This window comes from Myodes glareolus, chromosome X, assembly GCF_982192425.1.
Source record: "Myodes glareolus chromosome X, mMyoGla1.1, whole genome shotgun sequence".
Lineage (NCBI taxonomy): Eukaryota > Metazoa > Chordata > Mammalia > Rodentia > Cricetidae > Myodes > Myodes glareolus.
Genome location: NC_142053.1, coordinates 123,106,202 through 123,122,524, shown reverse-complemented (window position 1 = coordinate 123,122,524; position 16,323 = coordinate 123,106,202). Strand labels below are relative to the sequence as shown.

The 16,323-nt window shown below is 42.7% G+C and overlaps 1 protein-coding gene across 28 annotated transcripts in view; it reads right to left on the bottom strand.

Moving 5' to 3' along the window:
* The window catches only part of Tbl1x (transducin beta like 1 X-linked), a 161,071-nt gene that overhangs the window by 100,806 nt on the left and 43,942 nt on the right, over positions 1 to 16,323 (bottom strand). The window lies entirely within an intron of this gene.

Genomic DNA, 16,323 nt, shown 5'->3' with positions numbered 1-16,323 from the left:
TGGAGAGATGGCTTGGCCATTAAGAAGAACACTGGTTGTTCTTGCCAGAGTCCTGAGTTCAATTCCCAGTAATCATATGGTAGTTTACAATGATCTATAAGAAGATCCAATGCCCACTTCTGTCATGCAGGCATACTTGCAAATAGATTATTCATATGCATAAATAATTGATAGGAGAGTTCAGCCAATCATATTTTGTCTGTGGGGTGTGTTGCCTTGGCCTTTGGGCAAAGAAAAGGCCCATACCTCAAACACTGACAGAATTACAGAATATCCGTAAATGGATAAAAGCAGGATTGTCTTATCTTGCCAAGACAGGGTGAGAGAGTCCTAAAAAGTTTCTTGCCTTTGAAAAATGGCGTGTCAGTTACATCAGGCCTCAGCCAAAGTTGGTTGATTAAACATTGCAAACGAGACTTTCAGTGATTGCCCAGGTATTCAGTTGTCTCTTCCATTTGTTGCACACTTCAGAAGTTTCCTGCTTGTACTTCCGGGCTGCTTGAGTAAAATTATTTCCCTTCTCAGATCTTTGATGGAGTTGAAGATTAGATAGTTGTAGTTACCCTCTACATTATTTAGACTCCTTAAAATAGAATGTTTAGTAAAACTTTTGTTATATGCTTCTTGCTTAATATTGTTTGTTGTTTGTAATTTTTTATTTATTATTTGTTTCTGTTGTATATAATGGTATTTGGTTTTGTTCTGTCTTATTTTAGAAAAAAAGGGGGAGATGATAGGGGAGTTCGGTCAATCACATTCTGCCTGTGGGGCGTGTTGCAAAAGTTTACCTATAAACCTGGAGAGTGCATTTCCCTGCCCTCTCTCGATCCAGTGTTCTGGACGGTTGGGATTCTGGTGTAAGTTTTTCCTTCTGTTTTATTAAAGCTGTATCTTTTATAAGATAGTCTGGGGACCTTTAATTACTGATCACACTGCGTCTTCAAATAATATTTTAAGAAAGGTGGATTTTGCAGTGTATTACTATTAGAGCTCAATAAAGCTCATTTTTAGTGAGGCACAGGGTGCAAGCCTATAATCCCCACTGGGGAAGCTAAAGCAGGATTGCCATGACTTCTAAGCCAGGTTGGGATACATAGTGAGACCCTGTCTAAAAAACAAACAAACAAGGGGCTGGTGAGATGGCTCAACAGTCAAAGCACTTGCCATGAGTTCAATCCCTGGAGTTCACATGGTAGGAGAGGTTGTCCACAGGTTGTTCTCTGATTATTATATTCACACCAAGGAGCTCACACACACACATATAAACTACAATAATAATAATTTCATTTTTAAAGCAATAACAAAACATGGTTTTCCTTTTGTTAAAGTTCTCCGGGCTCTTTGAAGCCAGAAGTATGAATGTACCAATGTCAAATGCCATATACATGGTTCATTGTTACTGGACAATCAAAACCTCAATACTACCAATTTCTCAAACATGAAAATCCCTTATATGGTCTGGGATGTAAGGCGATTTAACATACATGCATTCCCTCTCCTGTCAAATGCATAAAAGCATAATTGAATTTAATAAGAAACATAGAGAATGACTTTCTAATTCAAATTACATCCGAACAGTGGTCATATTTATATATAGCACAGGTTTTCAGCTGGGCTGTGATGAAAAACTGAAATGCATGCAGTGTATCTTGTTAATCACAACAGAACCCAGCTGATGAAACCACACAATGTCTACTTACTATATGGTAAGAACTACCCCTCATTTCTGAAGTATATTTTCAACTCCATCTATGTTAAGAATGCCGATTTCAGGGCTTAAATTCTGAATCTCCTGAATCCCTCTCTACTCAAAGCACCTTTGCCATTACTATGCATGCAAATGGACCATCTATACATCTTAGGATTCTTAAATTCTACCTGCAAAGGCCCTTTATAGCCATGTTAAAGCACAAACTCACTGTTGGAATAAGAAAGGGACAACTCTTTGGGGTCATGACTACCTACCATGTCACTCCAGTTGAAATTACAGCTGCAGAAATAGCAACAGTAGACAAGAACATTGCTATCTCTGTGTGTGTGTGTGTGTGTGTGTGTGTGTGTGTGTGTGTACATGGATGTGGAAGCCAGATGTTGACCTTATTTTTTGAGACTGTGTCTCTCTCAACAAACCAGGAGCTCAGTAGTTGGGTAGAGTGGAGGTTCAGTGAGCCCCAGATCCTCCTGTCAAAGCTTCAGTGTTGTCGTTTTATAGTATTACTGGTGTGCACCACCACACCTTTATGTGGACACTTTTACACAGGTGCTATGGATTACATTTCAGGTCCTCATGCTTGCACAGCAAGCATTTTACACACTGAGCCAGGGACCATGCTTCCTTTCATACTTTCTGAACAGTGGTCATTGCTTTCAGCAAATCTACACATCTACACTTGCTTTTGGATAACCAATCTATGTTCTCCACTTTAGAATTCATGGGAAATGCATGAAAATAGTTACAGCTGAAGCAACAAAAGAACAACAAAAAAAGACAGACATATATGCAAGCCCAAGCAATTCCCATCTAACCCTGAACTCAAAAGGTAAGAAAAAGCTCTCTGGATTTTCATCCTATCTCCCTCACTCTTCACACACATTATGATCTCCCCAAACCACATAGACTAGATAGAATGGCATTTCTGAACTGCACAGGCACATAGCATCAGACACCTGCAGGATACACAGCTTCCATCCTAATGGCACAAAACACCTGCTTGACCTCAGGTGAGGCCCAATCTCCTAATCTTCAAAACACCCTAGCACAGTTTCCTCCTTTATACTTGCTCCACACAGGGCCTGACTGAGCTCAGATCAGTGTCTTTAGAACATGCACCACCTGTCCCCTGCACTGGAGGAGATGTCACCAGAATCCTCAGCCACCTCTCCAGCCTGACTGGTGGTTCTTCAGAGTAAGAAAGGTACACTCTGCATCTCAGAGTTGGTTGAGTACCAGCTGTTTATTACAGGTACACAAAAGAGGTTTGTACCATGAATATATTCCCCATCTCTGAAACTTCATTTCTCAAGAAAAACATGGGGAAAACTTCCTTGTAAACACTTGAGAGTGATAACATGTGTTATCTGGGCCAACAAAATTCTACCTTCATACTTACAGGGGACACTGTCTACAGAGGAGTCCCTCTATCTCTATTTCCTCTATGAGGAATTGGCTAGGAAAATTCTGTGATGTAGGCTAAGGAATGAGATCAGAGAATATCTTACTGGAACTTCAGTCTGGTGGTGACATTGTATGAGGTAAGTCATTCTAGGGCAGGCAGAGAAGACTAGTATGGAGTACTACATAGACTTGTAACAGCATTCTGGGCTTCCATCCAGCAGAGACCAGAAGTACCCCTCCCCCAACACTTGTGACAACTGAAAAAAGTATTGACAAAGGCCCTTGAAGGATACAACTACCCTAGTTTAAAAACAACTGCCCTGGGTCTGGGCTCACTGTGTAAACTGCTTGCCACACAAGTCATGAGAACCTGAGTTCAGAGCCCCAGTATCTATAGAAAATGAGTGTAGTGAATGGTATGTTCTAGTTATTCTGTTGCTGAGGAGGCAGAGATAGGTGATCCCTGATCAGGCAGGCTAGACAAATTGGGGTGCTCCAGGTTCAGAAAGAGACCTTGCCTTTAAAAGAAAAAAGTAGAGAGCAACTGACACCTGCCTATCAACCCTCTAGCTTCATTGGGCACTTACCCAGGCCTCACTGATGAGAGAAAGAGAGAGAGAGAGTGCAGCATCCTATCCTTTCAAAACTTTGCAGTGAAAAAACAACCCAAGTTTGTAATTTTGTTTTTTGAGACTGAGTCTTACTATGCAGCCTTAACTGACCTAAAACTTGTTGTGCAGCCCAGTCTAGACTCAAACTGAAGCAATCCTGCCTTGGCTCCTGAGTGTTGGGATTACAAAAGTGAGCCACCACACCCAGACAGCCTGGACTTATTTGAAGGATACTCCATCCTCAACACTAACTCAATCTATCTTTCCACATTCTTTTAAATCTCACCGTAATTCCATTCTTTGGGGAGGGGTGATCTAAAAGATTAAATATATGGCTGGGGAAATACCTTAGTGGGCAAAGTTCCCATTCACTATGGAAGCCCACTCACTATGGAAGCATGAGTGTGAAGACCTCAGTTCAGATCCCCCAAATCCACAGAAAACACCAGATTCAGTAAAGGCAGAAATAAGTAGACTCCTGAAGTTCACCAGCCAGCCAGCCTAGCTCAGTCAGTCAAAATTAAAGGTACAGCGACTGAAGTAACTGCTTGGCAATTAATATAGGCCTGGAGAGTCCTAGCTGGGTTCCTAGCACCCACATTTGGCAGCTCACAACCATCTCTAACTCTAACTCTTAGGGAACCAACACCCTCTTCTGGCCTCCATAGACATATACAAATACAGCATACACTCACAGGCATGTAATAAATCTTTTTTAAATAAAAATAAAATACAATAAAAGTAGAGATCAGTAGAAAAAAGACACCCAACATCTGGCCTCTGGACCCACATGCAAACACACACACATACACAACATGTATATAGACCAAAATAGTAAAAGCAATTGCATTGCATCTGTGTGAGTGACCTATATTCCATGAAAATGACCTAAATGTAAAATCTGTACAACTCATTTTTCCATTTAAAAAAATGTTCCTATGTTATGAAAAGGATTCAGAGGACTCTGACAGAAACAGAGATTGCTCACTCTCATTAGCTTTGCTCAGAGGCCTGCAGCCAGGGGGAACTCTGGAGACCATCCTGCACGTCAAAGTGCATCATCTTTCCCATGGTTGGCCGAGATTTCTGCAGGTTACATAAATATTACTTTTGAATGGCTGTTTATTTTCTTTCCACTTGTGGACTGAGAATTAAATGGATGGCTGGAAACAGTCTACATCAAAGCTCTTTTATCCTTTTAACCATGCTTTCAATGGGGACTTTCATCCAACTCCTAGCCCCATGCCCTACCCCCAAATACAGAGCAGAGCCAGACTGCAGAATCCCAGGCTATTTCTGGGATCCCAGGCCTGTAGCTCCTTTTAACAAAACCAAGCTCAGAAGTGAAGGGGCTCTTAGAAATCAAGCCAATTCTCCAGGGTGGGCTCAGAGTGAGTGAACTGTCATACAAGTGTGCATTTGGCCCTGAATCCTCAGAACAGTTTGATCTGTGACCACCATCCCCCGCACCCTCACTAGTCTTCCCTCTGGGGCTGTAGACTATCATGAAAGCAGTCCCTCACATCATGAAATAAGGTTCATGTTTTGTGTGCATGCAAGCACATGTGCGGGCCGATAGCTAACATCAGATACTTTCCTCAGTTGCTTTCAACCATAGGTTTTGAGGGAGTCTCCAACAGAACCTGGAGCTCATCAAATTGGCTAAACTGGCCAGCTAGCAATTTCCAGGGATCACTCTCTGCCCCCACCCCTAGCTCTGGTGTTTTAACACATGTTACCATACCCAAGTTTTCACATAGGTGAAGAGGATTTTGAACACAGTTCTTCATAGTTATACGAACAAACATTTTACCAACTGAGCTAAGAACCCAATTCACCTCTTTTAATTCCACCCCCCACCGTCAACTACTTAAAAGTGCCAAACTGTTCAAAGCTTGAATGCCTCTAAAAATAAACAGTTTGCAGAATTGAGCCCAGCTGGTGTAGACTAAAGACTGGCGCTAAAGACTGGCACAGACCGATACCCTAACTCTGGGACCTAAATACACAGGATGGGGGTTGTGCAACAATGGATAAAGAAACCACTACAGAAAGATGTTAAAAGAAAAACTCTTTGAAGCTGCACTTGGCAGTGAACAACAGCAGGAAGCCACACAGGTAAACAATATCCACCTCCAGGGCCTCCTCACTGAAAGAGCCAAGAAATAACACCAAAAGCAATGAGCAAACTAACAGCTCTTAGCTTCTAACTGCCATAGCAAAAAGATCTGATTCTAGGCCAGAACCTGGGAATTTGCTCTAGAAATTGGAATAGCTTTGCATCCCAAAAAGGAAGGATATGCTTAAAAGGTCAGAGAGAAACAAGACCAAAAGACCCAGGACTCATCTTGAAGAGATTCCCACTAGTCAAATTTAAAGCAGCTTGTACATCTAAAACAAGTATGGTGATAGATTATAACACTGTTTTGTTTGTCTGGTTGGTTTGGTTTGGTTTTTTGGAGCAGGGTTTCTCTGGAACTCTTTGAAGACCAGGCTGGCCTCAGACTCATAGACCCCCACCCAGTCTCTGCTGGGTTGCCATCACAACCAGCTTATAACACATTTTTAAAGGATAAATGACTGAATTGATCACTTCTATTGTTGTTAATAACAAAATACCTGACAAAAGCAATTTAAAGATAGAAGAAATTATTTTGGCTGATGGTTTGAGCAGTCTGTCATGACGGAGAAAGCATGGAAGTATAACCTTTCAAGACAGCTAGATACACTGTGAAGAGCAGAGACGTGAATGCTGGTGCTCAGCTCATTCTCCTCTTCATTCAGTCCAGAAGCCCAGCCCAGACCATAGGGTGGTGCTGCCCACAGTTCGGGTACTAACCTACTTAACATAATCTAGAAATCCCTCACTCACATATATCAGAGGTTTGGAGAGGCTTTATCCTGTCAAGTTAACAATCAAAATCACACAGGGATTCTTTTACAAAGAAGCAGAGCTAACCAGGGTGCTGGAGAGATGGTTCTGTAGTTAAGTTACTTGCTGCTCTTGCAGAGGACCAAAGATTCAATTCCTAGGACCTACATGGTGACTTACAGCTGTCCTTAACTACACACTTCCAGGGGATCCAATATCCTCTTCTGGACTCCATGGGCGTGCATGTGGTACACATGCATGCAGGCAAAACATTCATACACATACATACAATAAAAACAGATCTAAAAGAAAAGACTGCATTCTAATATATGCAAAATGAATAGGAGAATTAGAAACACATCATTTGTTTGTTTGTTTTTAACTAACAGCACATGGGTTGAGGAGCTGCCCAAAGAGAATGCTTTTCACTTTGTAAGTCTGCCAGTCTCTTTCTCAACAGTCTCCTCTGCCTGTATTTATCATGAGGCCAGCCACTGTCAACACGCAAGTGAATAGGACTTATGGGATCCTGTTAACAGAGAGCCACAGTTCCCCAAATGTGTCCTTCTTGATGTGTGTGATAATACATTGATGGTCCTCTGCAAGAGCAGTAAATGCTCGTAACCACTGAATGAGAAAGATGTGACAATAAAGCAGTAATGACACCTCAGACTGCCCACCTACTACAGAGGCCACCACTTTCCACCCACTTGGTGGGTAGACCTTTATCCACTACTCTAGATGGGAATAGTTAGCTGTGTAGCTCTTAATCTCACTCTAATCCTAAGAAAATAGAGAGATCATCAAAACTCCCGTGCTCTGGGAGGAGGTAGGGGAGATTCTCCAACACAGAGAAGACTAAAGAGACATAAAACAAAACACAAGGAGGAGGTACTCAGATAACAATGATCAAAAGACTGAAGAAAAGTACGATTGGTCGGTGTGACAGTAAACTGCCTATGTTAGCTTGAATGAATTGTGTGGCAGCAATTTCTTCAGAATAGCCTGCAAAATGGCTTAGCAGGTAAAGGCACTTGCCACCGAGCCTGACACCTAAGTTTGATCCCCAGGATCTACATGGTGAAAGGAGAGAGTTGATTCCTGCAAACTGTCCTGACCTCTACAAGTATGCACACACAAATAATAATAAATTTTCTCCTTAAAAAAATCAAGGAGGTAGTGAAAAGATGACTCAATAGGTAAGAGCTCTTAGTGCTCTTCTAGAGGACCAGACTTCAATTCCCAGGGCCCAAGTCAGATGGCTCATCATCACCTCTAACTCTGGGGATCTTACAGCCTCTTTTAGCCTATGAAGGCACATGCACAGACTCACACACAAGACACATGTACATACACATAAATAAAAACAAATCAAAGGATTAGGGGGATAAAGTGGAAAGATTGCTGTGTAAACGCCAAGTTCGAATATCTAGCTCCCATGCAAAAAGCCTAGCACGGTTCTATGTACTATAATCCCAGAGCTGTGAAGTGAGGGACACAGGAAGACTGCAGAAGCAAAGAATCTGTCTTAAGGGTAGCAGGCTATCCCACATCCTCCTCTGGCCTGTATGTGCACACTCATATACACATGTGTACATACACTGGCCCCACCCACATAATCAAAGGTAGGTGAGGAAATAGGCATTCATTTTACTTCCTGAAATGAATACTTACATAGTTGTTTATGTTGCACATAAGCAACATGCCACTTTGTAAGAACTGTTTCCTTCTTCCATTAATGAGTGCTCTAGAATGCCCCACATATAGTATGCAAGCTAATAGAAAAAAAATTAGGAAGATGAATGTGAGGATGAAAACTGAGCCACATCTCTTAGAACCATAAAAATAACAACACCCAGAATCCCTGCTGCCTTCAAAAGTGAGACCCATAAAAAGTTGAAACACGACTCATACTTAGGTAGGCATGGTACCTGGACTCCTCCTTTCCCTAATCTCATGAGTAGACACTTAAACACACACCAAGACAACTAAAAACTCAAGTTCATGAATGTACTGAAGGCAACCAGGACACATGGTCAACCAAAATCCCAAAACAAAGGCTTTTGTCCTACACACCATCATTCAGCAAGTTCTTAGCTACGGAACAAACAATGGGATGTCTCTGAAATGCAGTCACACCTGTTCTGTTTATGACACAGCAACAGTTTTGTGAATTATGAAAACTGCAAAGCATCTACAGAAGTTGGATAGGGTGACAAAGAATAGGGAAGTGTGATGAAGACTGAGATATGACTGAGCAGAGAGGCTTGAGGACATGAGCCAGGAAGTCCCACTATTCTTGTCCTATCCAGGTCATCCTCCCTACCCAGCAGAAACCAAAGCAAAGGTCTGGGGGATTGGGCTAGGGGCTCCCACTTACTTCTTCCTTCCCTAACCAAAGCTGCAGCATTTAGGTACACAGTAACTGAGCTTCCATTTTTCTGGAATGGTAGTTGTCTCTCAATATACCACAGCTTCTGAGATTGCCCATTAAGTCCTTGCAGTCCGCAGCTATCCTAAACCACACACACACACACACACACACACAGACAGGGGCGCGCACGCACACACAGACAGGGGCGCGCACACATGCGCGCGCGCGCACACACACACACACACACACACACACACAGTGGTGAAGAACCCTATTCTATCCCTGGCAGTCAGATAGAACTAACAGTGTGACTGGTTCCTTCAATTTTTACTGCTACACACCCATCTTCTGTCTAAGAATATTCCCCAATTTCTTTCTGTGGGGTTTATTTCCCTTTCTGCTTACAAATAGCAGTTGAGCAGGGGATGTGGCTCAGTTGGTAGAATTCTTGTCTTCAAGCACAATGCCCTCCCTAGCACCACATAAACAGCGAGTGACAGGTGCAGCAGGCCTGTAATCCTAGCACTCAAGAGGTGGGAGCAGTAGGATCAGGAGTTTAAGATGGCCCTTAGCTACATGGCAAGTTTGCAGCCAGCCTAGGAAACTTGAGACTTCGCCCCTGCCTGACAAAGAATGTTAACGACAAAATTTATGGAGTTGTAGCTCCCTCAATCTATTCTCCTAGATTTTTTAGGAAAATTCAAAGCAAGGTCTTCCCAAATTCATGATGGTAGTGTACCAGATAAAGACAGAGTAATCCCATTCATCAGTTTAAGATTCCTTCTCTCTCACTGTGACAGAAAATGTACAATGAGGGTTTAGTGGGATGCCTCTATCTGGCCCCCAAGTCTCTCCCACTGTGACAAAAAGTGTACCATTCAGGCTTAGTGGGATGCCTCTTTCTCATCCCATAGTTACCGCTAAGCAGCCCAGTGCAGCAGTGGCTTCCAACAAAGCTTAGAGGATACAAATCAGCCAGTGTCAGGCCAGGAGTGGGTAGTGCCAGACAGTGAATCTTGCTGGGAATAGCCTAGGGGTAGGAGGAGACATCTGAAATCCAGGCACTCTGGAAAAACCTTCCAGGGAATTCTGATCACTTAACAATGTATTTACCACCTTACATCCCTAGCAAATAAAATTGCAGGCAATTTCCCAAAGCAGTTAAGAAGTCAGATATTCACAGACATTTGCCCATGACAAGTTGTGAACTACAACCATAGCACCACCAATGACAGAATCACCCTCCAGAGACTATTTCCTCTACTCAAACTGCTCTCATGTGAGCCTCTTCTATCAGCTTCCTGAGTGGCTGGGACTGCAGGTGTTAACCATCATGGGGCTCACATTTTTTCATTCAAAAGGAACAGGGCTAGGGACTTAGCTAGGCAAGTACAACGCCCTGGGTTTTGGTCCTTATCTCTCCCCCTCCCAAAAGAAAGAGATAAAATATAAATCAGAGGGGTATGGAATAGGGTGGACAGACATCTATCAGGCAATTAATTCATAAACATCATTTTCCTAGACTACAATGTCTATATCAGCTGTCAACTTTTCAAAGCTGTATAGCACTACTTATGACCCATCAAAACCTAGTGAAGTGTCAAGTGAAGAGTGAGAGTCAAGTTCTTGCCCTTGGTTTTGACTGTGAATGAACACATAAATACCAGCTCAATCAAGTAGCTACTATACATGCATGCTCATGCACACACTGAATTCTGAGGTACCAGTCCAAGGAAAGGAATAGTCTCTCTTATCAACATGATGGTATCTAGGTCACACTGTTCCTGTCACACCTTACATTCCCTGCTTATTTCTCAGTCCAGCAAAACTACCCTGCCTCCTGCTACCCACCCACTCCCACCCCAACAGCAAACATCCCTGCCCTCAATCAATTTCCACAGTTCCCTCAATGCTAATCACAAAAAAAAAAAAACAAAAAAACACCTTGTTAGCTTAACTACAAACTGCTTCTGTTATCCCAGCTTCAATAAACCCTAAGAGATATTTTCCGTGACTGGCCTGGGGATGTTGAGCCCATTGGTATGCTAATATTTCCAAGATACACTAGGAAACACACAAATACACACACTTTCACATAAAACGTCCTAGAAAATATACAAGAAACTATTATCACAACTTACTATGGAAGTTAGAGAAAGCTTTTAGTTTTTAAACTTTTACTGTCTTGCCTTTTTATATTAAACTAAATAAACAGCATGTGCTCTAAGAAACATAAATGTATACAAAAATCTGAAAAGGAAGCAACCAGAGAATGCACTCACCCTTTTGGACCACCAGTTCCTTACTCCTTTGGTAAATTGCTCTTACAACATTCACTCCTGCCCATGTCCATCTTCGGTTTAAATTCTATCTATTCATCCAGGAAATTCATATGCAAGAGGTGAAATCCCTTTCCTGTCCCCTCTTAGAGAAACAGCACTAAATGGGCCCAATCTAGCTCTCACAACTAAAGTCCCACATACTAAGCATCCTGCCTCAGATACTGAACATGCAATGAATTAAAAACAAAAACCCAGGAACAAATAACATTGCCCCATTATCCCCTCAGGACTATTTGTTCCCATGATATTGAATTAGTAGAGTTAATCAGAGCTAAATTTCACCAAATAGGCATTTTGCTTTATTTTCTTTAGTTGTATTTTTATAATGTTTGATTCTCAAGCTCCTTCTTTACCCTACTAAAGAGAAATTCTCCCTCTAATTGTTAATTACTTAACACACTTTTCACAAAAAGAACATTCTACATTTATGCCCAGACAAAGTTAGACAGCAGAATGGGACTGCATTCTTGACTAATAGTGACAGAAAGATGCATTTTCACACCCTTTAAAAGACAGTACCAGAGGGAGTCACACACAATAGAAGATGCTAAACAATTCACAATAATATTCCCTGGGGCTTGTCATGAATTTGGAGGCCTTTCCAAAGAATATTCATGTCATTAGTGAATACATAAGTATCTCATTTTTAAAAAATGGGAAAATAGCATCAAGACAATGCGTCAGCATTTAGACTTGTGGGTGTTGAAAGATCTAAGTCTTTCATGAACTGTGAACACAAACCATTTGTCCAACCCTAAACCACTAAATTTCTGAAAGGAAGAGTGACTGATTTTGCCGTCACTTCTCTTGGCTGCCTCAGCCTTGTCTGTCACTTCCCTGTTTTTAATTTATCTTCCCTTATAAGATGGTCAGCTTTATGAGGACAGAAACACAGCAGGAGGACTTTGTATACAATAAAAGACCATGGCCATGTGCTGGCCTTTCTGGTTTGTGGCTTCTCTCTGGTTCACTGAAAGCTGACTTGGCTCCTCCTAGGCTGACCCATCTGGCTGTGATCCTGTTCTCAGATTCTAAAACCCAGCCTCCTATAGCACCTTCCTTCCCTATGAGTGAGTGGCCACCTAGTTTCTGTGACATTGTTTGTTTGTCTTGGTGACCTTTCTACTACACTACTTCCTCTCCAATCTCAGTTGCCACATACTTATGATGTTTTCATGTCACCAATGAGATGGCAAGGATGAAGAAAAAAAGAAGTAATAGCTTGCCCAGAGTGAACATGGGCCCACTGACCTTGTCATCTTAAACTATCTCCCAATTCTTCCTGTATTGCAAGGACCAGCTGCTGGGTATACTCAGGTTATAAAGGACAGACTCTGCATATCCATGGATATACTCCATGTGCAAATATGGCCATCTAGAGCCACACATATTGGTTTGAATGAGAAATGTTTTCCATGATCTTGGGTACTTGAACACTTTGATCCTACTTGGTAGCACTTTGGGGAAGGTTTAGGTAGTACAGTCTTGCTGAAAGTTTATCACTAGAGGTAAGCTGTCTGTAGGATGAAAAGCCTTGCCCCTTGAGCACATGCAAGAACCAGGCTCTGTAGCCAGACCTAAAGAACACAGATGAAAATATCACAGCTTTGGCCACATCTCAGAATATTTTTGGTGGGGCGACAGAACTGTCAAAAGACTATCAGAAGATATCTGAGTATCTTCTTGAATAGGAACTATTCCTGAAGATTTCTTGTGCCGGAGGGAGAAGATGCCAGTTCATGGGGATTTTGGAAGTGACTGGATCATTAAGTCTCAACTTGTTTCTCTCTGTCTCTCTCATCCTCATATCCACCAGGTAAGCCTTGTTTCCCAGCCACATACTCCCCAGTTGAACTGCCTTACCACCCATGAGCCTCAGAAGTAGCAGAGTCAGGGGACCATGGACCCAAAACCTGGAAACCACGAGCTAAATAAAACACCTGTCTTCCTTTGCTGTAGCTCTCTTAAGTATTCTGTCACAGAGACAAAAGGCTAGAACACATTTAAGTCAACCTAGAAGTGCTATAGCCCTTGACATATTACATACTCTGAGCATGGGCAATATCTACGCAAGTCAAAAATGAGTAGAATTCAGCTGGAAAAAGAAATAGGGGCCATCACAGAACATCCAAGTCTATAAAGGAAATTAGCTCTTACCAACTGCACATGCACCAAGTTGCTTACCTATGCAACTTCCCTAAAACCTAACAACTTCATCAAGCTTAATTCTGATTTAAGCACAGGTAAAAAGAGATTAATCCATGTAGGAGTCCTATCTATGCATCCTGATCCCTGTCATTTCATCAACCAAGTTTCATTTGGTCCTATGGCCTTCATGGAACCACAATACTGCAGTGAAGGTCACAAGGTCTCTACATATTTAAACACATACACAGTGTTCTGAGATATTTCTTGTCACACACTCTACCCTCATCCTTACTCAGGCCACCACATGGTTCACAAAAGGACAGAAACCAGAACTGGCATCTTCTGTCTCCTCCACCTTAACCTGCCACTTCTTTCTCCTTCCTGCTCACTGAGTACCATGTTCTAGGCAGCTAAGTCATCCATCTGCTCTATTGCCCATTCTTATCGTGAGCACTGGGGAAGGGCCTCAGGCCAGCTTTCTTCACAGCAAGTGCACATATACTTTGGCACTGAGCCACACAACCTTTCCCCAGCCACCAGTACCTGCCAACGCATAGGCATACAGACTTCAGGCTTCCCAGCAAGTAAGAAAGACACTCTGGGGCTCTGAACACATGGCATCTTCCAAACAAAATAAACAGCAAACATCTCCCAGGAAACCCATACAAAGGAACATCCCACACATCCTTCTTTACAAGAGGGAAGGGGGAGGGTTGGAGGGTGTGGTTCAGTGACAAAGCACTTGCCTAGAATGCACAAGGCACCAAAGTACAGCCCCAGCACAATAACCAGTACCAACATCAAAACAATCATGCCAGAGCAGTGGCTCAGTGGTTGAAGAGCTAGTTTAGCACATAAGCACAGGGACTTGGGCTCAGGCCCTACCATCCATGTACATGCCAGGCCCAGCATCCATGTAAAATCCAGGCCCAACATCCATGTAAAAGTCAGGCCCTAGCATCCACATAAAAGCCAGACCCTAAGCATCCATGTAAAAGCCAGACCCTAGGCATCCATGTAAAAGCTAGGCCCAGCATCCATGTAAAAGTCAGGCCCTAGCAGCCATGTAAAAGCCAGACCCTGGGCATCCATGTAAAAGCCAAGCCCTTGGGCATCCATTTAAAAGCCAGGCCCTAACATCCATTTAAAAGCAAGGCACATTATCCACGTAAAAGTCAGGCCCTAGCATCCATGTAAAAGCCAGACCCTGGGCATCCATGTAAAAGTCAGGCACAGCATTCATGTAAAAGCCAGGCCTTAGGCATCCATTTAAAAGTCAGACAGAGCATCCATGTAAAAGCCAAGCCCTTGGCATCCATTTAAAAGCCAGGCCCTAACATCCATTTAAAAGCAAGGCACAGTATCCACGTAAAAGTCAGGCCCTAGGCATCCATTTAAAAGCCAGGCCCTAGGCATCCATTTAAAAGCAGGCACAGCGCTGCAATCCCAGCAGCAGGAAGCAAAAACAGAATGGTTAAGGAGCAAGATGAAAAATGATAGAGCCAGACATGCAATATCAACCTCTGGCCTCCATACACACTTGCACAAGTTCCTGTACCCACAACAAATGTGACCTGCATCCTTTGGGCATTAGAACACAAACTAGGCTGGAATTATGAATATGAAATGTTATGCATTTACTGTCAAGACCCAGATTACCTGAAGGGAAAGAAAAGACAAAAACACAAGACAAATGGATTCAAACCTTCAGTATCCATAACCTCTCCTTCAAATTATTTACTAGACACCCCCCAGACAGCTAACAAAGACCCACCCTACTTAGCAATTCAAACATTCCTTGACTCAGCATCCAATCCCATCAGGGGCCTCCATGCCATGACCCTGACCTCAGGCAGGATTGGACAACCCACAAAAGCACACCTTGAATATAATCACTCACAGACAGACTTCCAAAGCCATCACCTCTGAGATTATCGCCCTGGACCCCAACTTCCCATGTCACCCATATCTCCATTGAGCCTACACAAATCCTATCTAACTTTCATAGAACCCCAGCCCACAATAGGCACACAGATCTAGGCCTCTTAGTGTTGATGGACCCAAACCAATGAAGTGCTATTTATATGGATATTGTCTTCATGAGGGTTCTACTGGTGTGATGAACAACGTGACCAAAAGCAACTTGGGAAAGAAAGGGTTTACTTCACTTACATTTCCATAATATAGTCCATCACTGAAGGAAAACAGAACAGGAACTCAAACAGGGCAGGCACCAGAGGCAGGAGCTGATCCCGAGGCCACGGAGAGGTGCTTACTGGCTTCCTCAGTCTGCTTTCTTATAGCATCTGAAACCAGCAGCCCAAGGGGAAGAACCACTCAGAGTAGCTGGGCCCTCCCACACCAATTCCTAAGAAAATGCCCTCCAGGCTAGCCTATAGCCCAATTTTATGGAGGCATTTTCTCCACTGGAGTTCCTTCCTCTCAGATGACTCTAGTTTATGTCAAGTTGAGTCAGCACAGATGTCAACAGAAACGAAACTTCAAATAGACACCAAGGCTTACAGCAGCATCATTAACAGCTGCCAACAGGTAGAAAAAAATCAGGTGCCCACGAAAGGATAACCAGAAAAATAAAGCCTGTTCTATCTCTGGAATGGAAAATGGTCCAGCTTACCAAAGGAAGAAACTACTGTTAACATATTCTAAAATGGGTGACCCTTGATACAGTACTAGTTGTCTTGCTGCTGTGGTAAAATATGTGACAAGAAGCAAGCTTAAAGGAGAAAGGGCTTATTTGGTTCTGAGTTCAATCATCAGCACTGCAGGGGGCAAAAAGGGAGGAAAGGTAGATGTAGGAAGGGAAAAGTGGGGAGAAGGGGAAAGGAAAGTAGGAAGAAGGG